At 38.0% G+C, this 12535-nt stretch overlaps 1 long non-coding RNA gene across 2 annotated transcripts in view; it reads right to left on the bottom strand.

Moving 5' to 3' along the window:
* LOC116420159 overlaps nucleotides 1-12535 on the bottom strand; it is a 133373-nt gene that overhangs the window by 68414 nt on the left and 52424 nt on the right. Inside the window, exon 1 of one of the 2 annotated variants that reach the window (XR_004230434.1) lies at nucleotides 4695-4882. The exons of the other annotated variant lie outside the window; for it this stretch is intronic. This is a non-coding gene — a long non-coding RNA (uncharacterized LOC116420159). Of the gene's footprint in view, nucleotides 1-4694; nucleotides 4883-12535 lie in introns of those variants that run through there. 2 annotated transcript variants of the gene reach the window in all.

The raw sequence follows: 12535 nt of genomic DNA, 5'->3' as shown, positions 1-12535 counted from the left end.
ATGGAAAAAAAAACAGAGCTAAACAGAAAATTTGACTTTTAAATACAAGACTCAAGAGAAGCATTAAAGGTAAACAGTAAAGGAAAATCATAAGGGACTTAATAAGGTTAAACTATTTACATTCCTACATGGAAAGATGATACTCGTAACTCATAAAAACTTCCTCATTATTAGGGCAGTTAGAAGGAGTATATATAGACTGAGAGCACCGGTATGAGTTGAATATGAAGAGTATCAAAAAATAAAAACAAGGAGAGGGAGAGGAATATATTAGGAGAAAGGAAAGGAAAGGTAGAATGGGGCAATTATCTCACAAAAAAAGACAAGAAAAAGCTGTGAAATGTACTGTGTACAAAGTAACAGCATTATTGTAAGATGATTAGCTGTGGATGACTTAGACATTCTCATCAATACAATGGTCTAAGACAACTTTGAAGGACTAAGGAAAAATGCTGTCCATCCCCAGAGAAAGAACTAATGGTATCTGAATACAGATTGAAGCAATTTTCAGTTTTCTTTATTTTTCTTGAGTTTTTTCTATGTTTTCTTTTATAACATGATTAATATAGAAATGGTTTGCATGACTATATATATATAACCTATATTGAATTGCTTGCCTTCTTAGGGAGGGGGAGGTGAGGTGAGAGAGAGGGAGAGAACTGGGAATTCAGAGTTTTAAAAATGAATGTTAAAATTGTTTTTATATGTAATTGGGGAAAAATAAGGTACTAAAAATAAACAAAAAAGAAGTCTGAAATAATAAAAAGAGAAAGGATGCTTGAGCTACTTCTTAAAGGAAGAGAGAGACTGTGTGAGATAGAGGTCAGGAGGGAATGCATTTGGAATGGTCAGTGAAAAGGTATGAAGATGGGAAATAAATACAGAGAGAGAGAGAGAGAGAGAGAGAGAGAGAGAGAGAGAGAGAGAGAGAAGTATAGTTTTAGTTTGGTTGGAATAGTCAGTATGGAAAGGTAGTGTGGGAACAAACAGTGAAAGACTTTCTGAGACAAAGGAGTTTGTTCACATTTTATCCTGGTAGCTACTGAGAACCACTGAAGATTATTGAGCGGAGGAGTAACACAGTCAGTCCTATGCCTTAGAAACATCATTTTGGTACCTACATGGAAGATGCCCTAATTTAGCCAAGGAGGTGATTGTAGATATTCTGAGCTAAATTCTACTTCTCATCTTCATTGGAGAAGCAGAATAAATAATGGAAGGAAGACTGGACAGGCTCTAAAAATGAACAAATTTTCAGGATACACAAGGAAGAGGTGACAAGTATGGAAGTCTTGCAGTTCTTTACATGCTCACAGCACCTTCCCTCCCAGTTCTAAAATCTTCCAATTGGACTTTTTGGTGGTAGCAAAGAACTTGTAAAGGAGATAGATGGCCATCAGTTGGGAAATGGATAAACAAATTATAGTATGTGAAGAAGATGGGATATTGGTATACCAAAAGAAACAATGAATCTGAAGACTCTAGAGAATCTGAGAGAATGTATAAGATCTGGCAAAAAGTGAAATAAAGCAGAAACAAAAAAATGTATACACAAAGACTACAATAATGTAAATGGAAAGAATGATGACAATGAGAAAAAGGAAACTGAGCACTGTGATCCTAAAAAAAGGCCCTAAGGAAGACTGAGGAAACGCTTTGTAGAAGAGGACTGTAAGAGTGGATGGATATATGGTGAAATTCTTGATATGTTGGTTAATTTTACTGAACTGCTCTTTTCATCTCTTTATTTTATTCTTTGTCAAAAGAGATTAGTCTCAAGGGTAGGGAGAAGATTTTGGAAATGAATGTAACAAACAGAAGCTATTAATAAAAAATCTTTTTAAATTAAAAAAAATATGTCTCAGTTTTGATAACTGTTACTAACTTCACTGCCTGCTGGCCATGGTGCTGAGACTAGATGTGTGATCTTAGGTAAGCTGCTACCTTCCTAACCCTCGTGTCCTCGTCAGTAAAATAAAGCTAATAAGACTAGTCCTATCTACTTCAGAGATTTATTGTGAGCATCAAATGAAACAACATATGCAATCTCTATACAAGTATGAGTTGTTATGGCTTCACAGTTTTGCTCAGGGCAGACCCTGGGGTGTTAGATCTGTCTCTCCTCATCAGCATAATTCACGGGTTCTGCTATAATCATTTAGTTTAGCTTCTCTACAGTTACATGTACTATTAGTGGAATTTCTTTGGTGCATTGGGACTGAAAGCTCGCTTGGATCTGCCGGGTCTTCCGTTCAGATCCATCTTCTCACAGGCAAACAGCAGATACAATATTTTTAATATTTAATTTTAAAAAAGCACATACGAGTAATACTACATCTGCCTGTATCATGTTCCTAAAAATAAATTTAGAATTCTAAGCCTTTCCAGCTAGTCCACATTTTGCCAAATTTTCATCATTCAAAGAGCTGTATTTAAACATCTGTTGACTGCAGATGTTAAACAGTGTGAAAAATTCTCAGAAGCTGCCAAAATGCAATTAAAAGCACAATATTTTTTTTTCCTTAGGAGCATATCAGGCTCCATCAGTGGAAATTCAGGAGATGTAAGTCAATGAAGAGAGAATGGTAATTATTTTCAATAGGAGCCTGTTAGGCAGTATGGAGAATTGACTTTTAATTAAGTTTACATTAAACTAACTATGCCAATGTACCCAGCCCTACTGCCCAGAGAAAGGACAAGTCTTCCCAGATGAACCAATGTAGCCAGAAAGAAGTGTATCTCTTGGTCCAGATAATCTGGGGGGGAAGTGGTTTGTAAGCCTCTGCTTGCTTTTGGCAAAGGAGATGGAGCCAGAGACAGTCAAAGGTCAAAACAAAGTTGTGTCAACCTTTCTCTTCAACACCAACAGGCAAATGTCTGACTTTGCTGCCAGGCTGAGGATCTGGGGTGTTTGCCCAGACCGAGCTTTGGGAGAAGGTATGCAGGACATTGCCCATACGTGCCTCATGCCTAGAAGATGAGCAATTGCTTCAAATACCTTTGATGGGGAAAGGAACTTGTGAGCCAAAGGGAGCAGCCAGGGTTTCCTGGGCAGAGATTTGGCCCTATGACTGGACAGAGAAGGTGGACACCTCTCAGCTTGGTCTCTGCTACTACAGAAACCTGGGGAATTAATGCATGATAATCCCACTTGCACATGCATGTATGTACATACATACACACCACAAACCCACCCAAGGTTGTGTTTCCCAAAATAAAGGGAGGGGCCAATCCAGGGCAAACCCAGTATTCCTTTCTTTGTTATTGAGACCTATCACTTCAGACATTTAATAAAAGATCATACCATGCTTTTCTGGTTAGCTTCTGCTGTCCAGCTTTGCTTCCATCTTCCATGCCCAATCTTAGTGAGTTCCTGGTTAAGTGCATCCACATGGGTCTCTTTAGACAACTTCCCTTTTTCTTTCTCATTGAAATGTGCCTGCAGAATTTCATTTTTGAAAGCTTCCCACCCATATGGGCTTACTTGCTGTACAGAATTTTAGAACTCACAATCCTTTAGGGCTATGAGTGCTTCACATTTTGTCTCACTTTATCTTATCCAACAATCCTGCTGTGATTATTTTCATTTAATAATAATAAAAAAGCAGAGGCTGAGAGTGATTCCGTGATTTGTCCATGATCACAGAGTTGGTATGTGTGAGACAAGATTCAAATCCTGGGACCTTCCTGACTCTAAGTCCAACAGCCCATCCTTTCTCTGAATCTTTTGAAATCTGTACTAAGATCTAGGATTTGTGGCATGTTTTTTTTAATCTTTCCATCTTTTTATCACTGGTTCTAAGATGAAATAACTGCTTCTTCCTCTTGTTCCCTTAATTTCCACTGTAGCAACTATTTCATCCAAACAAAAATAAAATCCAGAATATAATTTCCTCTTATCAGTTATCAACCTTGTCATGGAGGAAATTATCATTAAAATAAGGTAAACATATTTTAGCTGCTCTTGTTTGGGCAGAAAGGTCTCCAGAACAAGCACCAGATAAGTAATGTTCCCTCAAACAATTGTATTGTCACAATGACAAAAAAAAATATGATCTATTGTCTGAATTCCTTATTTATTTCCTCTTTCTGGTCAGGTGGTCTACAGTATATATTAATGATATCTGTTTCTCCCTCCATAGATCCCTGATTCTCACTGCTATGTTTCATACTTTTACTACTGTTCTTCCTATGTGTACCTACATTCTCTTGTTTCCAGCTTAGTGGATGTACAAAATCATTATTCTTCATCCTTCCCTCACTCCTGGCCAGAAGGGAGAAAAGGGAGAAAAGAGAGCAAGTATTTATTAAACCTCTGCTGTGTGCCAGGATTTATGTTAAATACTTACAAATATTGTCTCATTTAATCTTCAAAACAAGCCTGAAAACCAAGTGCTATTATGATTCCCATTTCATAGTTGAGGAAATTGAGGCAGACAAAAATTAAGTGAATGGCTAAAAGTTACCCAGCCAGTAAATATCTGAGGCTTGAATTTGAGTTTTCCTGATTCCAGACCCAGAAATCTATATATTGCAATGATTATTAAAGGAGTATTATAGAATTCCAAATCCCATTTTCAAACATCTTCTTAACCAGCTGTTCATTTACAAAAAAGCTTTTTTTCTTTTAAAATCCTTGTTTTTGATGGTTAGCAGTGATGAAAAGAATCAACAAGTTTACTTCAGTTTCTTACCCAAGACTTATTTCTTTAGCGATGTTCAGAAGATTCCTCCTGGCAATAATATTTGTACTCATTTCAGTCACTAGAAATAGGTAGTAATCATCAGGATTTTCAAATCTTGAGAGGTGTTTCTTCTACATCCTCCCTTCATACACACCCTGGGAAGACAGTTGACCCTTCTATTGTCCTCAGGTCAATAAACAGTTGCCTCAGTAACACTCAGCAGGGAGCCACCAACCAACACTACTCATCTTTTTCCCCCCTGACCCATGCTGTATCATCTTTTATCTGAAAATGCCTGTAGATCCCATCATAATTACTCAGAAGACATTCCTTGTACTCACTATCAAACAAAACAAAACCATAGGGGAACAACCAAAGGTCAATACCTACAGTAGAATCCCTGCTTCTCCTAGCTTTTATAAACTGGTTTCAAGTACCCCCAGATTTTTACTTCTTACTTCTGCATAGGCAGTTTGCCAGACTCAACTTTTCCAAGAGAATGAGAAGGAGAAAGATTTTAGCTGAAGAATAAAGAAAAAGAATAAGAAACAGGAATAGTAAGGATAATTTGGAACTGTGAAGTTCAAAGATTGCAGAAGAAAAATTCTAGAGTATTTGAGAAGTTGAAGGGTCAGAAAGAGGAAAATGATTTGAGAAGAGAGGAATCAGATAAAAGAAATGATGAAGAAAAAGAGAAAGAAGGCTCAAAGAGAAGGGAGACTCAAGAGGAAAGTTTATTTGTTTGTTGTTTTGTCCCTCATTTTCCAAGGGGACCAGTAACATCATGGGGTGATGTCTTGGATTTAATTGAAACAGCTGCACAAAGTCATCAGTCTCAATCTCTTTTCCATAGTCATTGAAATCCAGTGACAGGGCATAAGTGAAGATACTTGTGATGCAGTGGATGACCTTTGTATCTACCATGTCTGACCAACCTCTAAGCACCTGCTTCAGTTTCCTGAAACAAATTATTCCCATCTGCCCATTGCATCAGAAGAGTTCTTCACGTACTTGGGGTAGATATCCTTCTAGCTCACTGATAATTTGAGGCCCATCAGTTACCTTCAACCAATTAATTCCTCTGCCAAGTAGCCACTGCATATGCTACAGCTTCTTGGAGCCACAAGTCAGCATTGAGTGATAGAGGGACACCAAAGATGGATGAGCAGCACTGAGAAGGGCTCAGCAAGCCCTCACACCAGACATGCTAATCCTTCTTGAACATCCCATACACCCCAAGGAAGGAAAGAAATTGGATGTGGAGAGAAGATATCTTGGGAGATCATTTAGGGAAGGGAATCTTTCTTGTCTAGAAGCTAGAAGTACAGCTCCAAGTTCATGGAATGTGAATCAAAGATGGTGGAGTCTTAAAGTCAGAAAACCTATATATAATTAGAATGAATTGGAAAACTATTAGAAGAAAGGTAACTTGGCCAGACAGAAAGCTAAAGCTTGGAGAGGTTATTCCAAAGCATTGATAATCAAATCCACCAACCAAAGATAATAAAATTGAGTCAATAGCAAAAGCAGGTAGTGAATAATAAGAGTCAGTAGTAAGGAAGGAGGTAAGAAAAATTAAGCCTTGTTCCTGGGAATTCACAGAATTCACAGAAGTTTGTAAATTTGTCCTTTTTTGTTTATTTATCTACAGTTTTGTCAAAATAAAAACTTTTTTAAAAACCCAATTTTAATATAACAAAAAAAGAAAGTTGGATTTGGGTATCATGGTTTAAGATGTCATTAAAGTGAGATGGAGAGTAACAACTCAGGACTTGAAGACCCCACAAGCTGTGTGCACAAATATTCTCTAGGGGAGCTCCTAACAAGAACAACAGATTCTTAGAATATCACTTCTAGAAAGTAAAGAACAGGACCAGTTTACCATGACCTGCCTAGACCAATGTTTATCTTTCTGCCTCAGCCAAGTGACTAGCTCAAAGTTTAGACTGGTCTCTTTCCTAGAGGGAGAGAGAAGTAATAAAAACAGAAGGATTTAAATGTGTAACAGAAAGAAAAGTATCCAGAAAGGCAGGAGGAAATTGTGACCTGTGTCATAATGTCACACAGAGGGAAAAAAAGACAGAAAAGAATTACTGAACTCTTGGAGCTGAGAAACAGATAATAGACTTTTTTCAAAGCCAAAAGCTTTGAAGATGAAGCAATTACTTGAACTTTAAGGAATGATGATAAACTTCATGGGTTTCTATCAGATAGAAAACTTTTCAGTGAGGTCTGTTAATAGTCTTGGTGAGAGACAATCAGAGCTTGACCAGTATGAGAGGAAAGAAGGGGAAAGATGCAAGAGTTACTGTGAAGAGAGAGATGGTGTGAGAGAAAGTAAAGTGGTGAGGATGGGGACTACAGTGTTATGTGGCTGAATGATTAGCACTATGGTGCTATCTTCAACCAATAAAGGGATATTTAGAGGAGGTGGATGTTTGCAGGAGGAGAGAAGATGATGAGTTCTGTTTTGTACATGCTAAGTTTAAGGTATCTATAATATATTTTGGTGGAGCTGTCCAGCAGGCAAATAGAGTTATGGGACTAGACAAACATAGGAGACTAAGATTGGATATTTATATTCTGGAATCACTTGCAAGAGATGATCATTGAACTTTTGGAGGGGAAGGGCAGGAAGAGTTAAAAACAAAAGGTGGAGGAAAGAACAGATAACAGAAAATGAATCTTAAAACCTGGTCCTGTAGCAATATTTTCCAGAGGCATAAATCTTTGACCGTGTTTGTGTTCCTAAGGAAAGCTAAGAAGAAAGTGGGGGAGAGGTCACATAATTGAAGAAAAAAGAAAGATCAAAGCAAGGATAGGATCCTTGCTAATGAGTGACTAGGATTATGACACCTGATGATGAAAAAAATAGTTGCTCAATTCTTATTTTGCCCCTTTCCTTTTTTGAAAAGAATATTGGAACTAGAATGGAGAGAAAAATGGTTCCTAAGGAGTAGATATCCAAAATAAGTGGGAATTGCAAGATTAAAAAGGTATGACTGCCTTGAATTTCCAAAAAAAGGCTACATCAGGGGGAGACAAAGAAGTGTGCAACTATAGACCAATAAACTTGACTTTGATTAGAGGCAAAATTCTAAAAAAGTATCATTAAAGGCATATTTAGGGGGCAGCTAGGTGGCACAATGGATAGAGCACCAGTCCTGAAGTCAGGAAGACCTGAGTTCAAATCTGATCTAGACACTTAATACTTCCTAGCTGTGTGACCCTGGGCAAAAAAAAAGCATATCTAGTGAACATCTATAGACAAGGAAGCATTGATCAAGACGAGGCAACATGAAACCATTTTTTAAAATAAGTTCAAATAAGAAGATCAGAATGACTTCAGTGATTCATGTCTTGTTCATTATGAAGTCACGTTATCTCATATTTCATTTATCAAAAGTGGAGCCAGATGGTTTCTTCCATGTTTAACTCCTATGAGTTAGTCTGTTCTGTATACATAGGCTGTCCATTAGACTCTCCAATAACTCAGTATATCATTCATAGACTTATTGATCAGACTTATTTTGCAAAGATGTTCCCTGCAGTGACTGACAAAGTTGCCCATGCTAATCTTGTAAATAAAGGGAGAAATAATAGTTAGAAAATAATACATTTAGTTGGATTTGGAACCAGTGGACTAAATAGGTCCAAAGAGTTTTCACCACCAAATTGCAAAGGGATCTATGGACCTCTTCCATAGTCTTCTAACCCCTCACTCAGGGGACTGGGCTTAGTGATGGGCTACTTTATATTTTTATCAATAACTTGAATTAAAACAAAGCTGTCATGCTTTTCTAATTTGAAGATACAGAACTAAGAGAGAGCTAAAGTTCTGGATAACAGGTGACAAAGATATCTTGACTAAATTGTTAAGTTGATGCTAATCAGATAAAATTTAATAAAGATAAATACATTTTTTTACATTTGGATTCCCAAAAATCAATTTCACAAATACGAGGTAGGAGAGACATGGCTATTCTATTGTTCTTTTTTAGAAAATTAGAGTGTTTTAATGGGTTACAAGCTCTATGTGAATCAGCAGTGTGATAAGACAGTCCAAAAATCAATGCAACTTAAAGGCTACATTATACAAAGACATATTGTTTCGGGGCTAGGGATATAATAGTCTTTGTGTATACTGCTCTGGTCAGACCACCTTTACAGGACTATGTTTAATTCCTAGACACACTCTTCTTATTTTGACTTCAGTTTCTTCCACTGGAAAATGAGAGGATTGGACTAAATAACATCCCTTCCGACTCTGGATCTATGTTTCTCTGAAATCTATTCTCACCTCCAAATGAAAGCCTTTTAAATACATGAAGATGGCTCTTACTCCTCTACCTCCATGAAAAAGGTCATCAGTGTGACCTTTTTTTGACTCATTTTCCTCCTCTGCAAGACAGTCTCTAAGGCTGTAACAATCAATGAGTCTGTGAATGATATACTGAGTTTTTGAAAGGTCTAGCAGACAGCCTATGTATAACAGAATAGACTAATTCATGGGAGCCAAACATGGAAGAAACTATCTGGCTCCACTTTCCACAAATGAAATGATGATGAATCATCCCATTCCTGAAAATGAGGCAAAGATGTGACTTAACAGGTGATGATTTGGGTGGATGCTTGATGTTTCCATTACTACTCGGTCACAATAAGTTCTCAGATGGCTAGCATGATTTTGAATCCTTTACACACCCCTCTATCTGGAGCTTGTGAGAGGGGAGAAATGGAATATGTCTCTCTGTTTCAACATGCTTGCAGTAAAATGTTTGTGGATACCTGTATTTCTATATGACCCAGTTGAATGAAAGGTATTTCAGCTAGGTCACAGATCATATTTAAAATACAAAACTTTCAAGTCAACTGGGTATTCTTTTAAGAAACCCACCAGGGGATTTCCAATTGTGGTTACTTCCTTTTCTGATGAAAGATGAGCAGGGAGGTGACTTCAATATCATTTCTAAATCTGACCATGAATCACTTTCAAGATAAAGAAGGAGGAGGAAGAGAAGAAGAAGGAGGAGGAGGAGGAGGAGGAAGAGGAAGAGGAGGAGGAGGAGGAAGAGGAAGAGGAGGAGGAGGAGGAGGAGGAGGAGGAGGAGGGAGGAGGGGAGGAGGAGGAAGAGGAGGGAGAGGGAGGAGGAGGAGGGAAAGGAGGAGGGAGGAGGAAGAGGGAGGATGGAAAGGAGGAGGAAGGAGGGGAGGAGGAAAGGAGGAGGAGAGGAGGAGGAGGAGGAGGAGGAGGAGGAAGGGAGGAGGAGGAGGACAAAGAGGAGGAGGAGGACAAGAACAAAAGAAGAACAACAACAATGAGAAGGAGGAGGAGAAGGAACAGGAGGAGGAGGAGGAGAAAGAGGAACATAAGAAAGGGGCAGAGGAGAAGGAAGTATGGAGGAAGAGAAGAAGAAAAGTATTTAAAGCACTTCACAATACTTTCCAGTATTAATACATATTACACTCATTTTTGTTCCATCACACCAGCCAGCTAGCTTTTCCTTCTTGGAATTCTACTTCCTTTCTCTGCCCCATACTATCTTCTTCTTAAAATCCCTAACTTCCTTTCAGCTCAGAGTCCATCTTCAATAGAACTCTTCCATCCCTGGGGCTCTCCTTCTCTTTTGAATACTTTTTGTTACATCCAAATATACTCTATTTACTAATTGGTGTATATGATATATACCTTCTCCCTACCTCCTAAATAAAATCTAAATTTCTCCAGAGCAGAGACAAGTTGATTTTTTGTTTTTGTAAATCTTAGGGCTTGCACACATTGCCCTTGAAGAGTGGGGAAGAATTTCTGACATAATGGTTTTACAGAAACCAGCCTAAATTGTATCAATTAGAGAGACTTCACAGACTCACCCTTCAAAGGGAATAGAGTCCCTCCTTCCAGCTGTGTGACTTTGGGCAAATCACTCGACTTCTCTGAAGCTCTGACCTTCAACTTCCCCCTTTGCAACTATCAATGATAATATATTTTCTGATTAATGGTCAACTGACAAGGGTGGTACAGAATGCCTTAGTGATTTATCTGGATGATATCCAGATAGGATTTCAATCTATTTCTTTTGTTTTAAATCTCCTTCCTTAAAAAAATAAGTAAAACTAAATGATATTAAATAAATGATGTTATTCCAAAAGACTTTCACTAATTAGATATACAATTGAACAACTGAACAACCATTTTTAAGCACTTACAGTGTGTATGCAATACAATCCATTGGATATGCAATGCTAAAAATGACATGTCTGAAGAGTGATGTAGAAGTAGTCTTAGTTTCTCCATCTTAGTTTTCCCCATCCCCATAAAATGAGGAGTTGAATTTAATGATGTCTTTTGCCTCTGGATCTATTATCTTAATACAAGGTAGAGGCTTCTGGAGATGAAGAACAGACCCTGACAAAGTTATCCAGGGATACTTGAGGAGGGGGAGCAGACTTGCAACTAAAGCAAGACAATTAGACTTATGGTTTATGGAGTCAAACTTTAGAGGGTAGTGACAACCCTTCAGCATCCAAAAGCAACTGAACTTAGAACTTGGTGAGCAAGAATAAATTAAAATAGGAAACTTTAGGATATTTTTTTTTCTTACACTACCTCATCCCTCCAGGGCCAGATCCCAGGTAAGCTGCTCTCCCTGTCTGACCACTTCTCCCTATTTGGTCCTACCTGCAGTGGCTTATATTTTGAACAGCTTTTGATCTATGCCCTTGTCCCAGGTGCTAAATCTGACAGTAATCGTGAGGAGAGGGAGTTTTATCCCCTCTATGATACCTCCAACATCTGGGAGTCAAAGATAATATTTGTCAAGAGTTCCGTGAACCTTAAAGCACTACAGAAATGTCAGCTATTATTTTATTAAAAACAACCCTCCCCTTTCTATCTTCTCCACAAGGACACAGCTGTAATGGATGAGACAGGGAAGGGAGGCGTGGCATAGACATATGTTCCCCAACATGGCTACCTTCCTGATGAATCAGAACACTGGCAGAATGCCCTAAATGCCCATGTAAGGAAAACCTTCCTGGACAACTGGCTGTCCAAAAATAATAATAATAAGGTACAAATCATATACTTTAGATTTCAATCTGCATTTTTTGAGAATAAAGATAATATTTATTGAACCCTTACTCACAGGTATGATAACCAGTCCTGTTAATTCCATTAGTACAACAAAGTCCAACGAGTTTATTTATTAAAAGGGAAGGAAGGATTAAATAGCATTAACATTATAATCAAATTGGAATATCACAGCACAATTACATGAATTTTATATAAATCTTACATTTTAAATATAAGAAATAAATAGCAAATGTTTTATGTGGCCAAGCATTTTTGAAACCAAGTTATTTTGGTGGAAATTTGCATTGTTATTAACATTTTCTCTATCACTTTCTTAATCCAGACAGTCAACAAAACAATAAATCAAACCCTGATTTGTAGCATTTGCCAGTTTCAGAGGTGTAAATGCTCACACTGAAAATTTAATAATCCATTCTCAACAGCCAGTTCTAGCTGGCTCCCCTGAACATGAATTTGTGTTTTCTCTCTCTCTCTCTCTCTCTCTCTCTCTCTCTCTCTCTCTCTCTCTCTCTCTCTCCCTTTCTCTTTCTCCCTCTCTCCTTCTTTCCCTCCCTCCATCTTTCCTGAGAAGCTGTTTCTTTTCAAAATCAGCAGGGTTGAAGCCAGGCTTGCATTCATTAGCCTCACAGTTATGGTCCATCTTTCTCCTGAAATAACCCTAGCTCACTGATGCCTTTGCACCCTGGAAGGTGATGGTGACTCACCTCCTGGCTCACCTGTTTCCCACAGCTTCTCCAGGCTCTCCATTACCTGCTAA

This window comes from Sarcophilus harrisii, chromosome 6 (assembly GCF_902635505.1).
Source record: "Sarcophilus harrisii chromosome 6, mSarHar1.11, whole genome shotgun sequence".
In the NCBI taxonomy this organism is placed as follows: domain Eukaryota; kingdom Metazoa; phylum Chordata; class Mammalia; order Dasyuromorphia; family Dasyuridae; genus Sarcophilus; species Sarcophilus harrisii.
The sequence above is the reverse complement of the archived record's forward strand: the minus strand, read 5'-3'. Positions and strand labels throughout refer to the sequence as shown.